Source organism: Cucurbita pepo, chromosome LG16 (genome assembly GCF_002806865.2).
Source record: "Cucurbita pepo subsp. pepo cultivar mu-cu-16 chromosome LG16, ASM280686v2, whole genome shotgun sequence".
Classification (NCBI taxonomy): Eukaryota; Viridiplantae; Streptophyta; class Magnoliopsida; order Cucurbitales; family Cucurbitaceae; genus Cucurbita; species Cucurbita pepo.
Genome location: NC_036653.1, coordinates 1125375 through 1133333, shown reverse-complemented (window position 1 = coordinate 1133333; position 7959 = coordinate 1125375). Strand labels below are relative to the sequence as shown.

Sequence of the window (7959 nt, the reverse complement as noted above, 5' to 3'; positions counted from 1 at the left end):
GCATGAACGCACAATAATGCATGAGGTCCTAACATTTTTCCATTTTCATTATTATTTAATACAACCCCACTAGCGTCTTCCTTCATATCATATCATTCATGCGTATGTCGGGGTTGTATTTCATGCTAGTACTTCGTTTTGCATGCATTCACATCATATCAATCACATTTACATACATATATTATATCCTAACGTTTCCATATTTCGAGACATAACAGTTCTCATCATGTACATATTATACCTAATATGTTGTATCACAATATATCATATCGTAAACATACCATTTTATAACTTTACCATAGCATAACATATTATTGTATCGTTAAGATATTCTAGGAGGTGCGAACCACTTTTTGTTTCTTGTTATTTTTAATTAATTAATTAATTAACTTATTTTTGCTTTATTTTATAATTTTTTTTTTTAACGGTTGTTAAAAGTAATGTCCTCCCATAGGACGGATCCACCATGTAGGTTAATCTAGCCAAATTCTCTCTTAGATCATACATTCGTAATCGGCCTTACGCCTAGCTCAACAGTGTTGTACCAGAGTGAAAAAGGAGGTGGAAGCTCCGCATACATTACATTGGCTGCTGTCATCTTACAGATTACATTTATTTTTCTCTAGGGTTGTCGTGGTTGACTTTTAGGTCTCCAGGAGCGTCTAAGAAGTTTAAATTTCATCTCTCGTTTCCAAGACGTTTGAGGTTAGCTCTTCAAACCTAACAAGTCTCTTGGTGCACAGAGGTCTAAACCACTAATTGTTGACGATCTTCGATGCAAGGTCTACTGGAAAAGTATTAGCCTAGGTCAATATATAAACCACTCTAGTTATGGTGCACAAATCTTAGTTGAGTTTTCTTATGCATGTTTTGTTAGGGAGATATTTCTATCAATCACCTAAGCACGCATTTCATAACATAAACTTCACCTCAGTCATAGGTTGGAGCCATTGGATTCATAGTGAGGCCTAACTTAACGCGACTGCTCGACTTTTACTCCTCCCGTCTTTCTCCTCTAACCATTGCTCACGATCTTAAGGTGCTCAGTTTACTGAAAGTGTCCTAACTTAGATCATTGTAACACCGAAGTTCGTGAGAAAATGGTTAAAAAAATCTCAAGACTTAGAAAGAAAGATGGATTATTGTGTTATGTGCATCTTAGGATACTTAGAGATAGTTAGAGGGTCTAGATCGTAGTGCTCCTACACTAAGCAAGCATCGTAATTAATTATTTAATTTTTAATAATAATTTTGATTATTTTATTTACAATTTAATATTATTCATTGTATGAAAAATCTAAGGTTATTCGTGTAATCTTGAATAATATGTGGTTGTCATATTGGACAATCACGTTTAATAACCCAAAGGATCTTTAGTACATGGATAAGATTGAGTGTCTTATATTGATAACACTATTGATACGACTCATTTTGTAATTGTTACTAATGATTTAATCTAAACCGTTCATCTTTTAAATACTCATTTTATCTTTTAAGATAAAAGTGAACTATTTTAGAGGCTGAATTCTGAGATGATAGTAGAGAAAAATCTTAAAAAAAACTCCCAAGAGCTCAAGAAGAATATAAAAAAAAAATAGTGAAAATTGGAAAAATGAGTCAAAGTCAACCCTCGGGTAAATTGGTCCTTAGACTCTTTCCTAATTAGGAGTCTCCATTAGCCTTAATTCTATTGCCAATTGTAAGGAGCAGGTGACTAGATGATGGACAATTTTTTTTTGCAAAATAAAACGAAAAGAATTTAAAACATAGTTATACTATATCAAAATATAAAATTCATACATAAATAGTTAAAATACACCATACTAATTAATGTTGAAGAATATTGGGAGTGAGTCCCACATTGGGATGAGTCTTTTTTGGGAAGCCCAAAGCAAAACTATGAGAGCTTATACTCAAAGTGGACAATATCATACCACTGTGGAGAGTCGTGATTCCTAACAGTTAAAACATAAAATAAGGAATGAACACACAAGATTTAAAACAAAAGGGTATGGTGGAAGGCGGGTGAGGCTTGTCAATAGCACCTGCTCCAGAGTTTGCTCCCGACCTTGGCCAACTCATTGTTTACCTGAAAAACATGGAAAACATGGAATGAGTACAAAGTAGCATACTTGTAAGCTCTTAATTGTGCCCAGTGATATGCTAGGGTACCATAGTCTTTCTTGTCTTGTTCTAGTTCTTGTTATATCTACTTAGGCCATTTAATTCTTGTTCTTGACTTGTGAGTTCTTATCATGATCTATCGTGAGGACCTTGATCTTTGGATTCTGAAATTTTTTTTCTATTCTAAGGGCCTTAGTAGTATGGTTCTTGGTTATTGTTCTTAGAGCTTGAATCTTGATCCAAATTCTAGTTCTAGTCTTTGATGTTGTCTTATTCTTGGTTACTTTCTAAGTTCTTGTTCTGTTTTTAGTTCGTTTTCCAAGACACTCCCCTTAGGATTTAAAGCACTAGCCATGAACCTGACAACCCGTGTCCAAGGCTTCATACGTTCCAAGCAACACAGTCTAAACCTACGTCTAAGGCTTCATGCGTTGCAAGCGACGTCGTCTAAGAGGCATAGTCTTGCGATATGGTCTGAAAACCTATGCCCAAGGTTACATGCGTTCCAAGAGGCATAGTCTAAAAACCTACATCTAATGCTTCTTACATTCCAAGTGATGTAGTCTAATCCTACATCCAGGGCTTGCCCAGTGATACAACCTGAATACCTATGCCCAAGGCCTCATACATTCCAAGCAACAAAGTCTAATTACCTACGCTCAAGACTTCATACGTTCCAAGCAGTGTAGTCTAAGTCATGAACATGTTGTACCGTGGGTGGTCTCAAGAGGTTCTTGATTCTTGGCCAAGGTAGTTTACTCTCTTCTTGTTCCATCGTGGCCTTAGATTACTCCGCATGATAGACCATAAAGGTCACGTTATTAGTGCATACATGAACATGGCATCCTACAAATTTTAGGGTACCCATAACATGGTGCAGGGGCATCTCATCTAGGTGAGGGAAACATGAGGCCAAACATGACATCCTGTTAATAAAACATGGTGCAGGGTATCCCATCTAGAAGAGGAAATTATGGGCCTCTAAATGCACCACGTAGTTAGAGTATCACCTAACATTCTTGAGTTTCTGTGTCTCAGGACATAGGTCCCTTATCCTTGAGTGATATCTAGCATTCTTCTTACCTTGATAGTCGTAGAGCTTGTGTTGTATTGTTATTCGTTCTCAATTTTGTAAGTTTCTAAGGTTCATAATTCCTTGAAGCAATAAGTTGTAACATGCATTCATAAACATAAAACAAGTATGAGTTATTCTAGAAAGTCAGAGTCATAATAAATTCTTTAGAGGGTTCTAGAAGAGTCTTGAGTCTTAAGGTGTTTCTTGGGCTATAATTTGGTTTAGGTACCAAACTTGCTCTAATTAACTTGAAATCTATAACAAATCTTCATGTCCTTAACAATAGGCCTTATAGAAAGTAGTAGGTCATTTGGAGCACGTATAGACCTTGAAATATCATAAGAAGTCCTAGGTGCATTTTTGTCATTTTACCCCAAAATTATTGGTTTGGTACATAACCTATTCCAACGGCTTTCAAACTTTACAACATCATTAAACATCATAAACTAAGATCTACTATAGAGTTTTATAGCATTTGGAGGTCATATAAGTCATGAACGGAAGGTAAATTACCTTAGGGGCATCATATTCAGTTTACAACATTTCTTAGTTTACTTAGTTACCCTTATCCAATGAATACCAATTTTCATATATAATCTCAACTTGCTATAATATGCTTAGTATTAAAATTTCATGGCAGCAAAGTTCATTTAGTGGATTATTTTAATGTTACTTAAATTCCGAGTAATTTGATTGGTTCAGGGTCTTAACTCTCGGTTCTTTTAGTTTTTCTTTCATATATCTTTAATTCATACTTGTTTAAGGTTCATACACAAATCCAAGTGATTTCTACAAGTATTTCCTAAGAAAAGTTCGAGGTGGCTACTTACCTCGTTTGACATTCAGGACCTTCGTTCTAAAGTTTGCAGTATCTAAATTACTCCAAATTTTATTTATTAGATTTATCTTTGGGTATCGTTTCACGAACCACAAAGAAATTCATGAGAACCGTTCTAGAAGGGGTCCAAATTGATTAAAAAGTGTAGAAAGGTGAACATATGGTTACATTTGACTTTTATTGGTCAAAGTTTTATCTTTGACTTTGGACTTATCTTCTTCCTTGGTTGCTGGAAAAAATCACATTTTTTCCTTGTCATATACCTCTAATTTTGCCCTTGTACAACTTTATATAGACTTTGGATGGGCTCGATTTCTTCACCAAAAGTTTAGATGAAGTTACAGAGACGAAGTAGAGAGCAATGTTATACCTTGTCGTGATCTGTAGCTCGAGTTATAACCTTCAAAAAATTTCCGAAGAACATGTTTCTCGCCGGAATAAGTCTAGAAACTTTTTGTTGGGCAACCTATTCTAGAGCTTTTTAGGGCTCAATTCCTTCTCGAAACATTTTGGAAAACCCATATGGAAAGTTTAGGGGTTGGTAGAAGAGAAAATAATTAATTATAGTCCTCGAATTTAGAAGAAATCCGAGGAAGAAAAACTCACAATATAAAAAGCTTCAAACTCGAGTTTTAGGAATCCTCATCACTCGATTCTTGTCTACAAACATTGCCTAGAACTTCTTGTTTATAGATGAAGCTTGCATAGACATTGATTGTTCGAGAATCGTGGTAAATTTTCTCTTTTAATTTTTAAACAATTTGAAAATTTGCTTTAGACATATCCAAAATTTTAAATATTTAGGTTTGACATTTTGAAAATTTGCAACGTTAGGTTTTAATTTCAACCGTTGGATCTAACAAGTGTCGAGTCTTGTTAAACATATTCAAATTTCAGCTCAATCCAACCGTTGGATGTGAAGATACCTAAATTTCAGTTCAATCCAACGGTTAGATGGGAAGATACCGATGATTTCTTAAGGATGGACGGTTCAGAATTTTGAAATTCCTTCCATATAAGAAATTAAAATTTTGGAAAGATCCTTACAAATTAGAAAAATGACTTACTTTACCAAATTAAAATTTTGAAATTCTTCTTCTTCCTTTCTCAATTCTTTTCCAAATTATTGTGACTTGCTCAACCCCTTATCTTTTTTTAAATCCCATAATTCATTTCCTTGGAGCCTTTAGGTCTCATATGGGTTACTTATTCTTATTGAAGTTGATTACCTTCACTTTAGGGGTTATAAGAGTGAGGTAGAAAAAGAAAGAAAAAGAAAGAGAAAAAAAATAAATTGGGGTTTAGAGCTCTTGATAAAGAGTCAAGAGACAGAAAATTAGAATCCACTTCAAACAGCTGTTTGGAGTTGGAATTTCACTGGAGTTTCTTCGCAAGAAATGTTCAAGGACATTAGAGGAACCATTTTGAGCTTTTGAATCACTCAATTTCGTCAAGAATCAAAGAAAAATGTAAGGTATAGTTTTTAAAATCTTGATTTCAATTTTCTTTCAAATCTGAGAGGAGTTTTTGGAATTACCTCTTGAATTTTTAGTAGGTTGATATTTGAGATATTTTGCCCATGTTTTATGAAGGAAGTCGACGTTGCATTATAAATTCGATAGGGGTCGCTTACTACGTACTTTTAAATACTCAAGCCACGTGCTACTATACTTTTCAGGTAAAGGCAAGGCATATATGTAAGGCTGACGGTGGTATCGCAAACTGCGAGACTATGGCAATTCGCATTTAATTTTAGTAGACTATAGGTTAGTATAGGTTAATTGAATTTCCATTTAGTAGCATCATTTTTATTGTTTATTTCGTTTTATTTCTTTTGTATTACGTTTATTCAAAAACAGTAAGTATGCAAAGTTGAAGATTAAATTTATTATAGAGTTAATTCCACATTAAATATTTATAATATGTGTATTTTAGTGACCTTAGGTTAAGTAAAAAATATAGGGTCGTTAGATTACCCGTCCACACACTATATTTCAAAATTATTAGTGTAGTAGTTAAGGTTCTCTTTGAAGAAAGAAACGTATAAGCAATAACCACCACATATTAAATAAACCATGTGAAACATACTTAAATTGACTTAATTGAGCACGAGGAGAGGATAACCTATGTGCTGGGGAGGACATCCTATGTGTGGGGAAAATTTTGGTTTTGGAAGAGATGTGCCCTATTCTTCTCGAAATTGCTAAATTAGATTTCAATCAAGTGCAATCTATTCATTAAAAAGATCTAAAATATGTGTCAAAGTATGACTATTAGAAACCTATTTAGAGCATTAAATTACATTAATACTTTTGCTAACTAAACATACAAATTAGGTGGTGGGAAGCACTAGATTTAGCGAAAAGTTGAGCTTTGCAAGAGATAGATTGATGGAAAATTTCTTTTGATCGGTGGGTATAGGATTTGAATCTGAGCTCTCATATTTTAGAAGAATGTGTACAAAAGTTGGTGCAATAACAACGACAATAGATGACATTTATGATATATATATGACACATTAGATGAACTCGAGCTCTTTATCGAAGCGGCAATCATTTGTTTACTTGATGATTTTAAAGAAAACTTTAGAAACTATTCTTTTGATCTCTTAGAAGAAAGTAACAATTTAGTTTAAATTTTAATAATAAATTAGTTCTTAAAATTTTAAAAATTAAATAAAATATTATTAAAATATATGAGGTCTTATATTCTATAACAGTTTTAATTGAAAATTATATAAATATTTAACTCTTTTGCATTATAATTTTGGGTGTGACTATATGAAAATATGTTTTTTTAGTTTTTTTAGTCTCCATAATTCTATAAATGAAATGGCTTAAGAGACAAAGGTACTAATGTGATCCAATACCTTAAGAAAAGGGTAAGAACTTGATTATGATAAACTTTTTTAAGATTTAAAATTATAATGTAATTTACTTTGTAGCAAATTAACTTTTCCGTGGGTAGATTTGTGCAAATCTTATATGTTGGAGGCTAAGTGGTATCACACCGGCTATAAACCAACCTTGGAAGAATATCTAAATAACCCATGGATTTCAATAGGAGGATCAGTTATATTAGTTCATTCATATGTTTTCGTGACATCTCCAATACTCTAAGACATGGAGAGCTTGGAAGAACATATTGATATAATTCGTTATTCTTCCTTAATTTTGCGACTTGCTAATGATCTTGGAACATCAACGGTGTGTGAACGATAAATCTTGTTATCATTACTAAAAGTAAACATTTTTTTATTAAAATAATTAAAACCTATATATACTTGTAGATAAGCATCTTCGAATCAATGAAATTCCATATTGATTATTCAATTTAACATTTTGGAACGTTTATTTATTAACAAGATTTTAGGATGAATATTTTATTCAGGTTGAATTAGAAAGAGGTGATGTTCCAAAATCAATACAATGTTATATGAATGATACAGGAGCTTCAGAGAACAATGCTCGTGAACATATAAAGAGTTTGATTGATGAGACATGGAAAAAGATAAATACGGTTGAGGTCGAGAATTCAATATTTCCTCATGTGTTCATCGAGATAGCTAAAAATCTGGCTAAAATGGGACAATGCATGTATCAATATGGAGATGGACATGGCACAGGGTGCCAAAAAATAAACGATGGTGTAATATCTCTACTTATTCAACACATTTCCATGCAACCCATCTGATGACGTATCCAAGGAAGTTGATACTGCCTTGTAATAAAGTACATTACTTTCTTTTAATGTACAACTAGTTCGGTCTAAGCTTTTCAAATACTAGGTTTAAGTGTATTTTGTGTTCCTTAATCGTAGTGCTATAATACAACAATATCGTTGTAATACACCAAAAACTAGTCCACTGAATGTTCAAACTCGTCCTTCAAAAATATATTATTCAATAATATTTAAAGTGTTC

General features: G+C 33.1%; 1 pseudogene; it reads left to right on the top strand.

Moving 5' to 3' along the window:
- Nucleotides 1-6490: 6490 nt before the first annotated feature.
- LOC111777724 lies at nucleotides 6491-7730 on the top strand (annotated as a pseudogene).
- Nucleotides 7731-7959: the final 229 nt, after the last annotated feature.